Source organism: Mus musculus, chromosome X, assembly GCF_000001635.26.
Source record: "Mus musculus strain C57BL/6J chromosome X, GRCm38.p6 C57BL/6J".
In the NCBI taxonomy this organism is placed as follows: Eukaryota; Metazoa; Chordata; class Mammalia; order Rodentia; family Muridae; genus Mus; species Mus musculus.
The window spans coordinates 146,951,073-146,971,897 of NC_000086.7; the positions used below are offsets into that span (position 1 = coordinate 146,951,073).

The 20,825-nt window shown below is 37.7% G+C and overlaps 1 protein-coding gene across 2 annotated transcripts in view; it reads left to right on the plus strand.

Moving 5' to 3' along the window:
• Positions 1-11,391: 11,391 nt before the first annotated feature.
• Positions 11,392-20,825, plus strand: part of Htr2c (5-hydroxytryptamine (serotonin) receptor 2C) — a 234,814-nt gene continuing 225,380 nt past the window's right edge. The window contains exon 1 of one of the 2 annotated variants that reach the window (XM_030251228.1): positions 11,392-12,002. The gene's annotated coding sequence lies outside the window, so the exon portion shown is untranslated. The remainder of the gene's footprint in view (positions 12,003-20,825) is intronic. The other variant, NM_008312.4, reaches the window with a different exon arrangement.

A 20,825-nucleotide genomic window follows, 5' to 3' on the forward strand; every position in this document is an offset into this window, starting at 1 on the left:
AAAAATAAAATAAAGTCGTTGAGAACATAATCAGTGGCCTGAAAACTTCTTAACAAGGAAAACTTTCAATACTGAATATAGAAACCATTGGGAGGCAGAAGCAGGCAAATTTCTGAGATCTAGGCCAGCCTGGTCTACAGAGTAAGTTCCAGGACAGACAAGGCTATACAGAGAAACCCTGTCTCGAAAAATTTAAAAAGAAAGAAAGAAAGAAAGAAAGAGAGAGAGAGAGAGAGAGAGAGAGAGAGAAAGAAAGGAAGGAAGGAAGGAAGGAAGGAAGGAAGGAAGGAAAGAAAGAAGAAAGAAAGAAAGAAAGAAAGAAAAGAAAAGAAAAGAAAAGAAAAGAAAAGAAAAGAAAAGAAAAGAAAAGAAAAGAAAAGAAGAAAAGAGGAACCAAAGAAGACAGTATAGACTAGAAAGCTCGCGGTGATGGATTAAAAAGCATTGACATTGTGAAAATGTCTCTATAAGTGAAAGCAATCTTGTGGTGACAATTTTGGAATTTTAGTTTCTTTAAATAAAATCAGAGATATTACAAGAATATGTTTTTTTGTTTCATCTAAGGTGTTGAATATGAGGCTGCTTCATATTGTCAACAGCTAGTGATTTTGATTTGCCTCCTGCTCTGTAGTGGTCTTGATTTTGCCAGCTGTAGATAGTTTCTGTGATTGTGTTACTTTTGAAATTCTGGGGACTTTTAAAAGGGTTATGTAAATGCTAGCACCCCAAGTGATGGTGTGGGTTGCTGGTTGATTTTTGCTTGCTACTTGGTTGGTTGCTGTTGGTTACTATTGGTCACAGTTTGTTAAGTAATAGTACACAAAGGAAGAAAACAAGAAGAAAAAATTAGATATCCTAATGGTGAAGATCAAATTTGCTCAATGGAAATCCTAATGAGTGAGTAGGAAGCATTCTAACAATAATGTAGCCCCCTTTCTGACTCATGACTTTATTCGGGAATCTCTTTCCTTTTCTGTCTATCCCCTTTTCTTTCTTATCTAGAGTTAGAGGTTGGAAGTATGGAAGAAATATGGTGGAGAAGAGTGGAAGAAAGAATTACTGACAAGGAAGCAAAGATAGGTATGCAACTACAGATTCATTGCTAAATACTAGTCACATATTTCACATCAGGCATTGAATTAATAAAAATAAAAACTTTAATGCAAGATCTGAAATTGATAATGAAAACAATAGACAAAACATTTTACAATTTGTGCATAGACCAGGAATTCTGAAAATGACTTCAATAACATAGGGAATAATCCAAAAATCTGGGATTGCAATATATATATATATATATATATATATATATATATATATATATATATATATATATATATATATCCCCTCTAAAGAAATACAACTCTTAAAAATAAAAAGACTTAATCATCCAATCAATAAAGGATAAAGTTGTTAATGAACTAAATAGAAAAATTTTAAATAAATACAAAATGACTAATAAATACTTTAAAATTTTCAACTTCTTTAGTGATCAGAAAAATCCTAATTCAAACTGATTTAATTATCATTAAGAAAACAAACAGGGGCACATGAGATAAATCCACAGTTCAGAACACTGGCTATTCAGAACACTGCCTATTCTTTTTAGAGTTTAGTTCCTGTCATCCATACTGCCATACTACATAGCTTATAACTAAATTTGCCTTCAGCTGCAGAGGATCTGATATACCCATGCAGGAATTCACACACACACACACACACACACACACACACACACACACAGAGAGAGAGAGAGAGAGAGAGAGAGAGAGAGAGAGAGAGAGAGAGAGAGAGAGATCTTTTAAAGGAAGAAAACAAAAAATTCTGTCAGGGATGGGAGGAAAGAGAAAACTATACAATAGTGATGAATGTTCAACCACTGGGGGAATCAACATGAAGGTTCCTCAAAAACTAAAAAGCAGCTATTTTTGAGGAGTCTAGGTCAGCATCAACAAAACTACTCATATATGCCAGATTATTTCTGTGCTCTTCACAATAGCTAAGATATGGATACAGTCAAGATGCCCATCAGCAGATTAATAGATACTAAAAGTGTGGCACATATGCACAATGAAACTTTATTTAGGCATAAGCAATGAAATTATGACAGTTGCAGGAAAATGGATAAAACAAGAACTTATGTTAATCAAAATAAACTAGAAAACTATCATTTATTATTCATACATCTATCTATCTATCTATCATCCATTTACCTATCATCTATCTATCTACCATAATTTTGAAATATGGCTGTGAAAGGGAAGGCAGTCTAAAGGAGTGGGTGGAAGGAACTGGAAAACCTTTATTATGAATGTCGTGAAAGCAGAAGCAGCTATTTGAGAGAAATTGGGGAGAAGATTGGAAAGGAGAAGAGGAAGGGCAGGAGAGAAGAGAAAATATAAAAAAGAAAACAGAAAAATTGAATAAATTGTGGACTACAGAAACTACAAATAAAATAAAACAAAAATATTGATTAGAAATAGCTTTTTAAAAGGTAGAGAAAATAAAGTTTGAGTTGGACCATTTTAGTTCAAGATTGGAGTGTTTGTAGATAGTAATAGGCAAATAAATAGTCTTGCTTTTGTTTCCAGTAAGCTTTACTTGCAGAGATGAAGGTTATTTATGTGTGTTGGTCTACGTGTATTCATGTATTTTTTATATTAAAATCCTAAGAAAGTATACTTTTCTATAATTTGCTTTCAGAGCATCACAATTACTGAACTTTCTTTTGCCTTTAAATACTAAGGAGATGGATGGAGCACTTCACATTTATTCGTGAGGGGAAAATCAGTTTAATGTAATGTTAAATATGCTTGGTGTCACAAACTCCTTAAAATACCTGCAACCTGAGCACTTTTAATAGTATAGTAGGGTACATGGAAAAATATCCCTTTGCTTATTCTATTTCCAATATCTTACAGAAGCCAATAAACTAATATTTTTTGCTGAAGTGTAATGCATATCTAAATTATTTTTAAAACATTTTTTATTAGATATTTTCTTCATTTACATTTCAAATGCTACCCCGAAAGTCCTGTATACACTCCCCCACCCTGCTCCCCAACCCACCCATTCCTGGTTCCTGGCCCTGGCGTTCCTTTTGTACTGGGACATATAATCTTCACAAGACCAAGGGCCTCTCTTCCCATTGATGGCCAACTAGGCCATCTTCTTCTACATATGCAGCTAGAGACACAGCTCTGGGGGTACAGGCTACTTCATATTGTTGTTCCTCCTATAGTTGCAGACCACTTCAGCTTCAATATATCATGATGAGAAGAAACAGAAATAGATCTTATAGAAATTTTATGTCAATAGAGCAAGTGATTGGTGCTTGTAAATCAGCCAAGTAATTCCTATTGGATAGAATTCTGAATGTGAGGGACCAGATGATGAGGTTGTTTTGGCCTGTAAAGTAGTGGTCATAGCATGGTTTTAATAGCTGTTTGATTGGTTTGCTGTAAATAGAATCTTCCAATACACTGAATTTTAAGAGATTATAGATGTGAAGAGCTTTGACAATGCCTCACTTCTGTAAAGATGTTCCGGCATAAGATTTGGACTAGCTCAACTCAGTTACTTATTTATCAGAAAAGTTTAGATACCATCAAAGAGAAAACTATGTGAGTTTGGTAGTGACATTAATTGTTGCTTAAAATTTCATGCTCTAGATTTTTTTATTAGATAACATTTTGCAGTGAAATGTAGGCTTCCTTATTTATATTCTAATCTAATGATCACCTAAAGGTGGAAGGTTACTTTTTCAAGAGAGGGAATTAAAAGGAGAAAGGCAAGCATGTGGTGATAAGCTCGGTCTACTTTTATCTTTGTTATCCCATCTGTAAGGCAGCTATTAATAATATTCAAAGTTAATTTAAATATTCAGGCTGCCTTTTTTCTCTTCAGATTACAAATTCTAGTTTAAAGAGCTCTTTAACACCTTTGAGGTTTTAGTTTCCCATGTGTATTGGAGGTACAAAATGTGTCTACTTAATGTGCACTGCAGTGTACATTGCAGCCTCTGGGAAATCAAGACACAACAGCTCTGGAAAGTAAGGTTAACTGTACATCATTCTGAACTAGTGGCTTGACTTACTGTAACTAAGCTTTATGTGATAATAAATTTACTTACTAGATTGTTAAAGTTATTTTTGAATCTAAATTTAAAGTCTATCTTGTAAAAAGATCTTGTAACATTTAATGAATAAAGAATAGTAAGTTTGCTATTAATTTAATTCTTAGTGTAGTGTGGTGTACTGTTTATGGTTTTTGCACACTTGTATGAAAGTGCATTTGTAGAGGCCAAAGAAATGCATCATGTGGTCTTTCTCTTTCATTCTCCACCATTCTTTTGAGACAGGATCATTCATTAAATCCGAACTTAAGGGGATGGTCAAAAAGTCCCAAAGTTCCTTCTGTTCCTGCCAGTCACAGAGCTGAACTTACAGACATACATGCCAGCATATCCACCTTTTTACGTAGTTGCAAATATCCAAGCTAGAGTCCGCATACCTATGGAGTAATGTTCTTTCCTATTGAGACATCTTCCCAGCCCCAAAGAATAATAACAATGGAGATTTGTTCTAATGAGAGAATAGAATCAAGTTAACAAAAGACATTTAGAAAGACAACCGTACTTTTAAAACTTGACCTCACCATATTTTGTAGCTTATTCTTTATGCCAATTTATCACATTTTGGTGAATTGCAGCACTTCTGACAGAAAACAATAGTATAACTAGAACTTGGTTCAAATGTTTCTTTGTGGTTAGTCTAAATGCTTTGCCAATTTGTAAAGTCACACAAAATGATGGACTGGGAAGCAAATTCAGGTTCTGCTTCAGTTTATTCTCTATTTCAATTCATACCATTGGAGCACATCTTTGTGCACATTTAAGAGTCTTAGACAAAGATACTGAAAAATATTAAACTCACTGACAAACATCACACAGTTTCACCAAAAATTAACTGGGGTTTGGATTTTGAAGTTTCTTAACCTTCCTAATGCTGTAATGTTTCAGTACAGTTCTTCATGTTGTGGTGACCCCAAAACATAAAATTCTCTTCATGGTGACTTCATAGCTTTATTTGGCTACCATTAGAACCATAATATAAATATTTGTGTTTTCTGATGGCCTTAGGTGACTTCTGTGAAAGAGTCGACCTAAAGAACTCACAACCCACAGTTTGAGAACCACTGGTTTAAAGCTAATATTCATTTTGTATTTATCAAATTTTCCAGTTATATTCCATTTATGACTTTTAATAATAATCTATATTTTTAGATTTAATTATTTTTAGAGCATTCTAGTCTTGTAAAAAAATGATGGTATCTCAACATAATAGTCTTTTTTTTTTTTTTTCTTCTGGAACTGGAGAGATGGCTCTGAGGTTAAGAGCACTTAACCTGAGTTTAATTCCCGGCAACTGCATGGTGGCTCGTAACCATCTAAATTGAGGTCTGGTGCTCTCTTCTGGGCTGCGGGCATACATTCAGGCAGAATGCTATGTACATAATAAGTAAATAAAAATCTTTTTTAAAAAATAGTCTTTCTTCCATGATAGCAAGCTTCCAAGAACTCATTTTCCATGGAAGTCAGTATCATGCTCAATAACAGTGCTCCAGGAATTAGATAGAAGAGGCTTTTCCGTTTTCATTTTTAGTGCCAACATACAATCTATGGCCAACATACAATGCAGAATTTTTTATCTTTATTTTACTGAAAACCTTTTATTTGTAATCCTTTAAAATTAGGCTGAGATATCATTTATGGATATTACAAAATTTAGGATCCAAAACAGCACAAAACTCTACTCATTGGCTATGTGTGTGTTTTTTTCCTCATATTTAACTCTATATTCTAACACATTCCCTAAGATATTAGCCATGTTAGGGTAGGACATGTTGATATTAAACAAAGTACTTCATCTTGCAAAAGTTCATTAAACCTCAGTCAATTCTGATGGGGGGGGGGGACACTCCGATTGAGCCAGGATATGGACATTTCCAGTTTTATGCTCTTAAATGTTAGTTATGGATTAAGTATTGTGTTACACACTAAAGGGTATGCTGTAAATAAAATGAATAGTTACCTTACAAAACAAATACATTGCTGGCTGGCAAGAAAATCCTCCAAATATCTAGTCAACTGCCTATAGAGAATCATGACACCCAGAGGATATAAGACTCTACCTAGTCCTCATATGACTTATCTCAGGACTTCACTGGGTTAAACCTTCTACTGGATGAACTCCGATCTTCTGATGTCCTTCATAATGTCTCTGGAAACACCAAACAAAACTCAGTTGTACCCTGATGATTAACACAAAAAGTGCAAAAGTAAGGATTAAGTTAAGCTTCTTTGCATCCATATCACACCAGCAGATTGTTCTCCATTCCAAAGTCTATTTTTAAAAACATGTTTTCAGATTCTGGAACCTACATTGGTACAGAGAAGCTCAAAACCATGGAGCATTTCACATTCATCTCTACTCACTTTCATCCTGGTCAGTTCAAACCTATATAACCTTCTCGTGTCATGGGTCAATTTGGCAAAGCACGTTGAGCTTTTTAGTATTCAGGTTATTGTGAAGTTCAGTTTCTAGCAGTTGTACCTTTCAATACTAACTTCTGGTGCCAGTAATTAGCAATTATCACTGTTGTTTTATCCTTTACACCAAGTACTAGGATATATTTGGGAAAAATTAGAAAAATAAAAGTATATGGTTACATGCTAGTTTTTAAGATTGGGAGAGGAAGTGGTAGGATTGAGAGGAGAAAAGGAAAAGACTGGAATGAACGAAGAAGGGAAAGAGAGGGAGGGAGAGGGAGGGAAAGAGAGGGGAAGGAAGGGAACAAGGAAAGACTACTTTATTTGCAATAATGTAATGATATTAGTGATAGATCAAAAACTGAAATTCATTACTCTAGATAACTCTTCAACCATTGGCTGCAAGATAAAATACCCAATTAATGTAGGACCGGAGATTAGATAGCAAGCTATTCTGAAAGAGTCAAAAGAGGATGTACAGCCAGTACAAGTAGCTAGTCGTCAAAAGGAAGGCTTGAGAGAGAAAAATCACTAACACCTTGATTTATAACCTTAGCTTAATTTAAATAAAAGATGCTAATTGCTATCTTTCTCATTTTAAGGGATTATGATTCCCTTCATTCTCATAATATAAAATGCATACATCATACCATGGTTGTGCTCTAAGACATTGCATATTTCTCTAGAAAATCACATCAAAATTGTTTCTAGCTTTTTGTCCTTAAAGTTGCTAGATTTTAACCTTCAAACTCACAAGCATAATTTGTTGTTTTAAAATATATATATTGAGGCAATGGGATCAGAAGTCCAAGAGCATCTCTTGTTGTAAAACAATATTGAAGCCCAGTCTCTAGAATGAAATAAAATAAAATAAAATAAAATAAAATAAAATAAAATATTATTAGGTATTTGATTACTAGAAGAATACAAGATAAGGTTAAATTCATTCCATATGATTTCCTGAAAAAAAAAAGAAAGAAAGAAGAAGAAGCAGCATAGATTTTTAATTAGGACACTTGTTTTTGTCTGAGAAATGGAGAAAAATATGTAATAGGGACTTCATACTCTACTCAAAAGGCTTTTTAGATTTTCATCTCCATTTGGTGAATGTGTCACAGAACTGTTGACTGTTGACTGTTGACTATTTCTTTTCTTTTAAACTTTGGATCTGTCCAAATGGCATGAGCAGAGACTGCCCCCTGCCTTCCTACATAGCAATAGAATTCTGCCACCTTTTTCATTACAAAAGAAGAAGAATCGTAACCAAATTTCAAGACTTCATGTATATAATAAACTGTATATGGTATATTTATAGTTTATCACTCAGGGACTACTAATGAGGAAACATAAGAGTTATAATAATACTATAAAAGATTGTCATTAGACATTCCATAATACTCAGTATAGTAATAGGATACCATGAATCTGAAGCTGGCCTTTTTTTTTCTTTTTTTCTTTTTTCTTTTTTTGCTTAAGTATATATATATGTGTGTGTGTGTGTGTGTGTGTGTGTGTGTGTGTGTGTGTATAATACCAAAAATACTATTTGATATAATTACAGAATTTTTAAAAGCCTCTAGCTCTCAAAATTTGCTTCAAAGCATAAAATACATGTAGATTGAAGGGTTATCAAAACACCTTGCATCTTTATCCTCCTGTAAACAAGGGTTGTGGGGGGGGGGTCACTGTTCCAGTAAATGTGGTTTTCAAACTTTGGATCTGTGTAACTATCTTCCTTGGAGTATTTTGCTAGAATTGGGATACTCATTTTTAAATCTGTCTTAGGGTCTTGTGGGATGTGTTTGCAACACAGGGCTCTCTGGTCGGCTCCCTGCCGAGACTAGAGCACTGCTCAAAGGCTTGCCTGCGGCTACTCAAATGACAAGTAATCTTGTCAAGTCAGTGGCTGGAATTTATAAAGTTCTCAAAATCTCATATGATGAAGGACTTATTCCTACTTAATAACAAATTTCTTAACATTCTTCATGAATTTCTAAATCAATAGTTTTGGAAAGATAAGCATAACGGAGGGGAGAAATCCCCTGGGGGGGGGGAGAGAACAGCAGTGAGAGTATTGGGGACGTTTCCTGTTTCCACGATCAGGAAGCATTTGCATCACGCTGGAAGAAGTGATATAAATTACTCTTCTTTTCCCCAAAGACAACTTTAGTAGACTTGAAGAAATGTTGGGAATACCATGAAACCCAGGCTAATTCCCTGCACACCTTAGGTGCTAGAAAAACCTCTACAACTGAGCACACCTGAAAAAGCTTCTATAGAATTTACTTCCCCAAATTTAAAGTGTGTCCTAAATGTTTCCCCGCGATGTATTTATTCTCCCTGGCCATGGTTTCCCAATCACCAAAGCTCTTCAGATCACCAACTCTCAGCTAAGCATCTACCTGTCTAGAGACTGGTGGGGATAATGCCACAAGACACCAATACTGCTCCTGGCCGAAACCAACTCTCTAAATCCGGCTGCATCCTGCTCTAGCTCAGCATCACCGGCTCCCTGCCGAGGCTAGAGCGCCGCTCAAAGGCAAGCTTGCCTGCGGCTACTCAAAATCCTTAGCCTGAGAGCATTCCAACTCACTGCCCTTATTGCGAACTTTCTGCCCAACCAAGGGTTTACTTATCTCTTGTCAAAACTTTTGTTTTCCCTCAGGATGGAAAGAGTAGACTAAAGAGAGAAATGTGGAATAAAAAGAATAGCTATCCATCTCGTTACCCTCGTCCTCATAATTGCCGGTTTGCTGTGGTCAATTTCTCTAAGCAGGTTTCCTCAGGAACTAGGGAAAGAGACCAGGTTTTGGGTGAAGGTATATTTTTCAAATCCCTCAGTGAGCTATTCTATGGTGAATTTGTTATAGGGATTTATATGTACAATTTTGAAGTAATACAAACGTCTCAACCTCTGACATAGTCAACAGAAGTCGCGATAGAAAAGAAAGTATGAAAGTATTCCATATTCGCAAGCATAAAAAAATGCAGAGTTTTAAAAGATGAGTGCTTAATTATTTAAAGAGAAAGCATACGTTTTCGCTTTGATATTTATAAAATACTTTTCGCTAACAAATCGATCCTACAGATGCAAGTGTGGTGCAGTCCGCGGACTTGGCAGCGCTGTCGCCGCCACCTGTGTAGCAAGCACCATACAGGAGCATTCAACAGATGCTTCAAGCAAACTGCAATGGGGTTTTTCCTTGAGCAGGGGAGGGTGGTGGTCCTGATGGTTCATTGCCGAATTAAATTTCAAAGCCTTGCAAAGTATTTGAATTCATTAAAGACTGAGAGACTCCCGATCCTTGGGTGGCTTTCTTTCAATACAGTTAGTGCTCCCATTACAAACCTCAGAAAAATATTTGGCACCTGGGGACCCAGAATAAAGAAGAGATCTAACTTCTCATTTATCCCAACTCTATCTCCATTCTAAACTTCTATACCTCTTGGGGTCAATAGTCCCACAGTTGCAGCCATCCTTTCTGCAGTTTTCGGATTTGCACCTTCAAGCCCCTACACCGACCCTTTGCCACCTCTTTTATATAATCACTGTTCTGTCCTCAGGACCCAAGTAGCTGTACCAGTCTCTTACGCTGATCCAGCTACCTCCCAGCAGTGGGGAAACAGTCTTTACCTCTCCAAGTAGCTGTCCCTGTTGCTAACACAGCACACGCGCACACACACACACACACACACACACACACACACACACACACACGCACACGCACACGCACACGCGCACGCACACACGCACACACAAACACCCCTAGACTCTCTCTCTGAATAGAAATCTGGTCTATCTTTCTCTGTGGATGTATCTCCACTCCTAGGCTTGTTTTTCATGTTACTCAGGTATCTTGGCCAGGTGGCCAGGACCAACCTCTGTGCTGCATCCTGGACACAGCAGGCACCTGCTCACTGGTACTTGAGAGTTAATGGTGAAGAGGTCAGCTTGCCCAGTTACAGCTGAGTGTACAGGCAGTTGTCGAAAGGGAGATTTTATTTCTTCCCTGACCTTACTTTTGTGTTTATGCCTTGATAGCCCTTAAAGAGGCTAGGCAACTAACTGTGCCTCCTAATTTCTGTTGGAGATATTTTCAGCTCCCAGAGAAAACCGAGTGAGCTACCTTCAAGGCTTATCTCTACGCTTTTAGCAGAGTGTGCGGGGGTGTCATCAAAAAGGAATTAAAAAAAATGCTTTCTTAGGCCTTGAAAGCCAAGGGGTTTCCTTTCTCTTTTTGAATTTAAGAGTAGGGGTGAGAGTAAGGAAGCCAGCCATCAAACTGATTTGTGGCCTTTAATGGTTGATCCTGTCAGAGTCAGTAGTTCCTGATGAAGGGAAGAATGACAGTCAGAATGGAGACCCTCTGAAGGAGTTTATGAACCAGTAAAATTTATAAGATTTTGAAAGTCTGTTTCTGGAACTAAACCCCCCCCCCCGTCTGTATTTCTATCTTTATCTGCGTATATCTGTCTCTCTACTTGTCTGTCTCTCCTCTGTGTCTCTCTATTTCTGCATCTGTCTCTCTGAGTGCCTCTGTCTCTCTGTCTCTGTCTCTGTCTGTCTGTCTGTCTGTCTGTCTCTGCAGTATGTGTTTAAAGTTATATCTTTGAGGGTCGATTCTTGAGAATTTCCCCATCTCCTGTCTGGTGCCATGGATGACCTCAGTTTCCCCGAGTCCCTATGGCTTATGAATCAAATTAATCACTTCCCCACCTACGCCACAGCTCAGGGTCCCCTGCCAGCAGATTCCAGACGCACTAGGATTCTGGTCCAAACAGGCCCTGAGCAGTGTAACCCTGAGCACTGATTGGCTCTTCTTCGCTCCTCGTGACTCCTCCCCTCATCCCTGGTTTTGCCTAAGAGCCTGGTGCAGCCTCACCAGCTCTGGGTAGGTGCTCTGGTTCTCACCAAGGAAGCTTCCTTGGGTGCACCAGGCTTAATGATTGAGCCCTTGGAGCAGCAAGATTGTTAATCTTGGTTGCTCCTTTGGCCTGTCTATCCCTTACCTTCCTATTACATATGAACTTTTCTTCGTTCTGCACATCGATTGTCGTCGGCGTCGTGGAGATCGTCGTGGTGCTCCGGTGGTGGTCTTCGTCCGCTTAGAATAGTGTAGTTAGTTAGGGGCCTTCAAAGAAGAAAGAAGAAGCGATTGGCGCGGAGATGCTGGAGGTGTCAGTTACTATGCTAGAGTAGGGTAGTAAAACAATTCCAGCCAAACCTTTCCGGGGGGCGCAGGTTGCCCACAGGAGGTCGACTTGCCGGCGCTATCCTTCGCGCCGAGCTCCCTCCATCCTTCTTTCCGTCTTCTGAGAAGCGAGGTTGCGGCGCGCAGCTCAGAGCAGCGCACTGACTGCCGCGGGCTCCGCTGGGCGATTGCAGCCGAGTCCGTTTCTCGTCTAGCTGCCGCCGCGGCGACCTGCCTGGTCTTCCTCCCGGACGCTAGTGGTAAGTTGGAGCCCCCGGGCGGCATTGCTAGCTGAGACCTTAATGATTTGGGCGGAGGATGGGGTAGGGGAGCATGGACAGGTCCCGGATGGTTGCAGCCTGGAGGACCGCGCTGGTTCGGGAGGGTGGCGGGGAGCGACTCAGAGCGCTCAAATCGCGGGGTGGTGGGGGTCTCTGGAAGGAGACAAGAACGCAGGTATCTCTAATGCAACCCGATTCTGGAGAAGGTTGGAGGACAGGTTGGAGATGTAGGCGCTAGAGGGAGGCAAGGATGTAGAGACCCTCGCTCTCAGGGAAAGCTGTGAGAGTAAGACTGGGGTGGGGTCTCTAGAAGTAATGGGAGGGGGAGGGGGACAGGGAAGGGTGGGAAGGAGGAGGAGTAAAACTGAACGCGGGGGTCTCAGGTTGAGGGGTTGGGCTGAGGAGGGTGAAATCCAGTAGGGGGGTGCAAACTGTTCACCTTATTAAGAAATCGGACTCGGACCAAGTGGGAGGGGGCTCAGGGTTTGAAGTAATGGGAGCGGGGCTGGGGGGATTGCAAATGATCTCTATTATGTTCTCGGTGAAACCGACCCTCATTTTCGGCGGGTCTCAGGGAACACACTCGTAACTCTGGGAGATAACACACTGCGGATCTGTCTTGGTCTAACAGCTGCTGGCTGAATTTGAACAGCGTTGCTGATGGTCACGTAAGTTTAAGAGGATAGTATAAGGGTATTCAGCGAGCCCTTTTATTAGCTTACTGAAGTCATTTGGTGACAATTTTATATTTTTAAAAGGACTGTGGAAAAGTCTCCAAGACTGCCTTTTATCCCGTTCCTTTGCTCAGCTTAACCTGAAAAGCAGTGTTTACAGCATACCGCGGAATTGCTAAACATGAACAGGTTGCTGGTTCCTGGTGCGACATAAAGTTCGTCATTGCAAAACATGTCTGTGTGTCTGTTTCTTTTCTGCGCCGAGCCCTTTGCGTCTTGCTTCCTGTTAGATGGTACTAGATAACTAAGACACTTCACATTGTGGTCTTGAGACCTCTTATTTTAATTGACAGGCACCCCTCCAACAAACACAGCAGGCGACATTCAGCAGTTAAAGGACATTTACTTTAGTTCAGAATCACTGCTAGTGCTTGACAGGTTCTTCATTAATATTTACCTGTTTAAGCCCCATCCAAGGAAACCTTAGGTGATGCCCTTAATGATATGCCCCTTACCATATACCTTGTAGATAGTCTAAGCAAGAAAAAATGTCCATTGGGGGGAGTGGGATTGAACTACAATGTTGCAGAGATGGGATGGGGGGGGGCAGAGAAAATGTTGCGCAGTGAGTAATCTCTGCGCTCCCAGTTTGTTGCAGATCCTGACCTCACATAAAAGAGTGGGGAAAAAAATGTGAGATCAAAGCAGACTTATAAATGTTTTAATTAAGAAGTTTATATTTTAAAAAAGTTTATATTTATAATATGCATTCATAGATACATATATAAATACATATATGCATATATATGTATATAAAATCATACACTCTGACAAACAAATCATTAATTCAGTACGCATAAATTGTCACCTGGAGTTGTGTACGCATGTAAAGAGAATGAGAAAGAGCAATTAACGTGACCCACAGAAAATTATTTCTTCACTTCTTTTTCAGCATCTCTGTCACACACACACACACACACACACACACACACACATGCATACACAATGCACACACAGGCACACACAATGCACACAGACACAAGCACACACACCACACACACATACACCACACACACACAGACACACACAATGCACACAGACACAAGCACACACACCACACACACATACACCACACACACACAGACACACACAATGCACACACAGGCACACACAATGCACACACACACAAGCACACACACCACACACACACACATACACCACACACAGACAGACACACACAATGCACACACATAAGCACACACCACACACACACACACACATACCCCACACACACATAGGCACACACAATGCACACACACACACACACAAGCACACCACACACACACACACACACACACACACACACACACACACACTGGCCTTCAAAAGAAATATAATTTTTAGCACTTTTCTATTGGGGAATCAGGGAGTCATGTATAACACCCAACCCTGCCTTATAGCAGGTAAATCACAGGATATTTAATTATGTTTTTCATTCACTAAACTTGTTTTTCTGATCCTTTGGGAATGTGAAAAAAATATTTGCAATGTGCACATAATTTCTCTCCCAATAGCACCTATCATCTACAGAAGCAAGCCCAACTCAAGTCCTGAATGTCAGAAGGTGAATAAGGCTTGAGATTGCAATGTCAAGGTAGGATTTGGTGGTGTTTAGCCAATAAGGACAGGGCTTTTTCTATCTGCAAAATGGAGGGAGGGCTGTTAACCCTTTCTCTGTTGCCATTTGGTTTTTTGGTGGTGGTGGTGGTGGAGGTTTTTTTCCCCCTGCCATGTAGAGTTGTTATGGATAACAGCGATGATGTTTTCAGGTAATAATAGGACAGGCTTTGGTGCAGTATGAATTCACAGGAAAAAGAAGAGAGTGATAACTGATATTTTTGAGAACCCCCTGGATGCCAAGCAGGGTTCAAAAGCATTGCTTATATACATTATGTCATAATATCTTCATAGCATCATTATGAGTAGAATAGTTTGTCAAATGTTATTGGCACCATCCAATTTCCTCCCCCTTTTCCAAAGACACTCTCAGAGAGCAAGGCAAGGAAACACAAAGGACTTCTTTGTACTTACAAGGCTACCTGAGAAGAACATACCTATTTCTCCAGCAACTAAAATAAAAACGGAAAGACCTGGGCTGCAATAGAGCCCTTGCTTAGCATGTGCAATGCATTAGGTTCAATCTTCACCATTGCAAAAATGCCCCCGCTAATTTTAATCTAGATTCCTGTGACAGTGTGCCACGAATCAACTAAGGATTTAAGAAATATTAGCACTGACACCCACTGTGACTTACAGAAGACAGTAGATTTTTCTCTCCAAAAAATAAGCCTTGAAATTCTCAGTTTTGCAGTATTCTCCGTATTGCTTGGAATTAACTATTAAGAAATATTTCTTAATTTGGCTAATAAATACCCAAACTTCAATAATGGTCGGAAACCTAAGTGAATCCTCAGCATCTTACTGCTTCATTTTGTTTTCTCCAAATAAGAGCCGTGTATGATTTCAAGTAAAGGAAGCACAAAAACCGACACAATTTAGGGTGGAGATTATCAGCAACCAACATCAAGTATCGTCATCTGCTCTCAAATTTGTCCAAAGCTTGAGACTGAAGGTTGCAGTTTGCTGAGCCCTGCTGCAAGACAGTAATTAAGTTCCAGGATCTAATGGCTCCTTAGTCTCCAGACTATTTGGTTAGTATCATTAAAGTGTGTCTTGCCACTTCACTTATATAACAGTGAAATCCTTCTGAAACAAGGATATATAGTACTTGTATTGAGATTATTTTAGCAGAGCATCCTTGAAAGCTTACATTCTAATGAAATTAAATGCTTAGTTAGCTCTTTAATTAGGTGACTATGAGCCAACTATGAATATTTTACATATTGAGGTTAATAAGATATTATTATAACAAAATAACAATAATATAATAGTCATATAATCAATTAGCCTTACTTGAGCATTTTGAAACATTTGACTTTTTAATGATGTTAAAAAGATTATCATTTGTCATGGTTATAAAACACCTATGCTATTTTGCTATTTTTCTATGTGTTGTAACTGATAAATTCCAGAAGAAAATCACCAACCATCAGCTTAATGAATGTTCCACAGTTCAATCTATCATTGCCTTCGATCAAACATTTTAAGATTTCTTTAAATACTGAGAACATAGCTGCAAAACAACTTAATAATCTCCACTTTATACACTCAGCATTAAAACCAACAACAAATTTAAGGTGTTTCATTATTTAACCAGCCACTAGCAGATATTTTAATTCACAGTTGGAATAATATAAATAGGGTTTCAAATATGATGCACAAGAGCTGGAATATCAAGTTTGTGTTCTGCTACTTAGAACCTATCTTCATTTTTCTACTGAGTCCTCCTTCCAGCTATGGTTAAGATTATGCCATCTACACTGTCCTAAAGACACTTGCAAGTTACATCACATTTATACATCTAGCCATGTTAAGTATCATTATTAAGGATATTCTGATTCATAGATGGTCAGTTGCATGGTCTAATTTTGAGAAGAACTAGACAAATCTTTTGACCCCAAACTGCCTTCATGGCCCTTTGTATCTCTTAAAATCCTACTTTCAGGAACATTCTTCTGTACTTTTATTTGTGGTCTCTTTTAACCACAAATATCTACTTCAGGGGTCAATAATGTCCTTGCCTATTTAATGAAGCATAACTGTATCCATAGAAATCAGAAAAGTTTGAAAACTGCATTACCTCTCACAACAGCTCCATGCCGGTATTTTAAATTTCATACAACAGTGTATCTTTATGAGTTCATAAATATACATCTCCTAACATCAAGTTCCTCTTGGACCATTTTGAATATTGTCTGGGGAATAAGAAAAGGAGTACATTTCTGGTCCAAATAGTGAAAAAGTGAGCAAAGGAGAATGATTTGAAGTCTCTTAAGAGGCAACGTAAATGCTTGTGGTGGGTAGCTAGGCAAGCCTTAGAGGAAAGAATGTGAATAATGAATTTGGCCTTTTACAGAAGATGGAGCAGGTGGACTGGTAATGTAGCAGGGATGGGTGGGCCTTGCAAGTTGAATTATTCAGTAGGGACAGACTGTGGAGTGCATGTATTGTGAAAACTAAAACAACTACATGCTAGAAACTCATGTCAACTAATGTCCAGACAAAAATATCATCAGACTAAGTGGCTATGGTTCCCATGCCATTTCACTTTCACGAAAATGTATTTCTCCTTTAATGACATTAGTAGCATGCCTTTGCCGAAATGGCTTGTGTCCGTGTCTTTTAAAACTAGCTCAGAAATCAAGACTCATAAAATGTTTTTCACATACAGCTTCCTACAATCAAAGCATGAAGAACAAGTAATCGGTTATTTCCTCTGAAGAAAATTAAAAAAATGATGATAGTAGTAACTATTATTCGTTGTAAGTTGCTGCATAATATGTAATACAAATATAGAAGAGGTTTGCCTATGTTTTCTCATTTAAGCCTCACAACTATCCCATGAGAAGGTGTTAACCACAGTCTGTATATTGGCTAACTGAGGCATACAAGCAGGTGAAATAATCTGCTAAACTGTAATGAACAAATTTAGGTCTGAAAGCAGGCAGGTCACAATCTAGTGGGCATGTTATTACACAGTAAACTCTGTTGTTTCTGTTTAGGCATTGTTTATAATATAACTGTTAGGCACTGAACAGGTGGATATGGATATGGCAATATCATTATTGACAATCTCTCTTAATTCTTAACTGTTGTCAAAGCAGTAAAATAGGCATGTAATATTGGATTTAGCTATCAATCTTTAAAAGGCAGATCAAAGAATTTAGAGATAATGGTGCTGGCAGACGGCAAGGTAAGCATCTGAGTGAAAGAGAGGTGTGAAGCACAAGGTTTTAGCATCAGCATTCAGTAGTAAGGTGATTTTAAAATTGAAGTCTATACAGCAAGACTGTCTCAAAAATAACAAGAGTCTGTCTCAAAAAGGTGGAGAACACAACAAACTTCATAGGAGTTACAGAACTATAATACAAAAAGTGAAATGAGATCAGAGAAATAGTATATAGAGAGATAAGACATAAACGGGCTGGGGCTACTACAGCTATGTAGGTTCTATTATATATGGTTTGTACTCTGTGTCACTTCAAGAAAGACCAACCATTTTTGGGCATTATTTTTAAACGCTGGGTATTTGAGATTCTAATAGGAAAATTGAAGTTATGGGAGTTCATGACAAATAACAGAATACTGCAAGGAATATTGGAAAAACATTAGAAAATATTGGAAAAGTGTGGTATGGAGCACATCCTACCAAACATTCCTCAGGCCTATATGGTCTTCCAGGTCTGGTTCATTCCCTGCCTCCTGCAGTAAAATTTTGCCAACTGGCAATTACATATAATAAAACCCTTGCCTAAAATCTGTAATCAATTGGCAAATTTTGATTGATTGTATTGCCAGTCATAGGAACGTAATGTTTTTACCTTTAACCCTATTGGTGGAACAGCATTATGAACTAACCAGTACCCCAGAGCTCTTGACTCTAGCTGCATATGTATTAAAAGATGGCCTAGCCGGCCATCACTGGAAAGAGAGGCCCATTGGTCAGGCAAACTTTATATGCCCCAGTACAGGGAAATGCCAGGGCCAAAAAATGGGAGTGGGTGGGTAGGGGAGTGGGGGAGGAGGGTGTGGGGGACTTTTGGGATAGCATTGGAAATGTAATTGAAGAAAATATGTAATAAAAAAAAAAGAAAGAATGGATGCATTTATCCCAACTACCTCCCTGGAGATAGTTTAGGACAATTAAAGATATACAAAGTTTAATTAGGTTAGGTAAAGTTCAGTACTAAAACACACAGTATTATATGCCACTTAACAGTGAAATGTGCACATGGTGTATGTGTGTGTGTGTGTGTGTGTGTGTGTGTGTGTGTGTGTGTGTGAGTGTGTGTGAGTGTGTGTGTGTGTGTGTGAGTGTGTGTGTGTGTGTGTGTGTGTGTGTGTTTGTGTGTTTAAAGAGAGGGAAGAAGTTGACCGCTTGCTAGGAGTAAACATTCTAGCTCTATTCTATAACTTTTATATTATTTAAAATTTAGCCACATAACTCAATGACTTATATACTCTTTTTGTGATGTGGGGTTGATGGGGAGTCTAATTGCTTTTCTTTTCTAATTATAGCCTATCAAAGGTTCCTATTCTTAAATTGCTTATAATGTTATGAATTGTTAGGTTTTGTCATTTTACATATTTAAAGATAACTTTATGATTTATAACCAGCTGGGGCATAATTCAATTGTTTTTTAATTAGTCATTGACTCCTGGAAGTTGAGTAGGCCCATACTTCACATTTTCACATATGATCTAAAGAGCTTCAGAGGAAATGTGATGCTTTTATTCTTGTGTGAAGTAAGTACAAAAGATATGGTACTTTTATAGCAATACTTTAAACCTACAGTTTAAGGGAAGAAAAATGATTAGCTTTATTGATAGTTTTGTTTCCTTATCCTTTCATCACAAATATTTTTAAAATAATTTTAAATAACAAAGAAATGGCAATATATAATATAATTATGTAGCAAAATGATTAATCATTATACCATGATCCTTGCCCTTCCAAATATTATTTAAATAGTCAGTAGAGTAGACTCCTTAGATGGGAGGATTAATTTCCTCTTTTTATTGGGCAACAGTATACATCCATTTTTAAAAATATATCTATTACTGAACTTCAGACAATTTTTTAAAATTTCACTTAATTAAATCTGTAAAATATACTGTCTCATATATATATATATATTCCAAATTAGTCAACTATAAGATGAAATAAGAAACCAGTAAGGATTTTTATTATTTTAAGGGATTAGTGTACTTCCAATACTGTTTTAGATGATTGATAAAAGCTAAAGTACATTTTATATTAAGCTTCTCAAAAGAAACTAGTATTTAGAAAAGGCTAGTCCATGAAATAGCATAGTTTTTCAAGCTATGCTATGGGTAACATTTATTTCTCTTTCTTTTGTTTCCCCCTCAGAATAAATGAGAGGAAAATGAGACTGACCCTTTTTCCTCAAATGCATCACTTTTTTTTTCATTTCCATAGTTATTATAGACTTTCATTGCTAGTTCTTTAGCTATCACTGAAGAAAAATATCTCCTTTCTGCATTTGAGCTCCACACATGCATACTCAATTTAATCACAATACATAAACAATGCAGAGTATTTCCTGGGTTAACAGCAATGACCTGACAAAGTAGGTGTGAAATGCCAAGAATAAGTAGAGTCTCAGGTAAGTTATAAAAGTCATGAGCTTCTGGTAAAGGTAGAACTTTGAGAAATGGCAGCAAACTAAGTCTCATTCTTAGTTCATGCAGAAATGTACATTTTTTTCCACAAAGAGAGGAGAATATAGGTATTTTTCTGACTATAAAGCCACACCTGGCATTTGTATGCCTGAAATCTGAGTACTCACAAGGCAAGAGGTTAAAGGCTAGCCTGTGGCACAAGACAAGTTGTTAAGAAGTGTATAGAATGATCTTACCCTGCAAAAATAAACAAAAATAAAATAAGAAATATGCTTAAAATGCAAATGTTTAAAAAATTTTATATACAATATAGAAAAAGTCACTGATCACATAAAAAGTATCAAATTTACCATTTTAATTTTAATGAAAATAGACATTGTACTCATTACTTGGCACTTAGTATATGGTGGTTTAGTTTTTGTTCGTTGCTTTTAACTTAATACTTTAATTTTCAATGATATTAAAGATCCTATAAGCATTGTCTTCTCTATTACATTGAGTGCAATCTACATAATCAACTTATATATTCACAGATAAGGATTATACTTTATTCATGTTTATATGGATAGATCATTATATCTTTCTTCAATATGTATTTGCTAAATAGTTAATATATAAAATAAAGACACTATGGAAAAGTGTTAACCTGAAAAGTTAGAGTTAAGTGACATGAAGTTTAGTCCTTTATAAGCCTCTGTATTCTTTGCTGTTCACAGAGTAAATTCTAGGCAGCTCAGAGGTAGAGGATTTACCTAGCCTGGATGAAGGTTCTTGTTTCAGTCCTCAGCAGTGGAAGTTTAAAAAA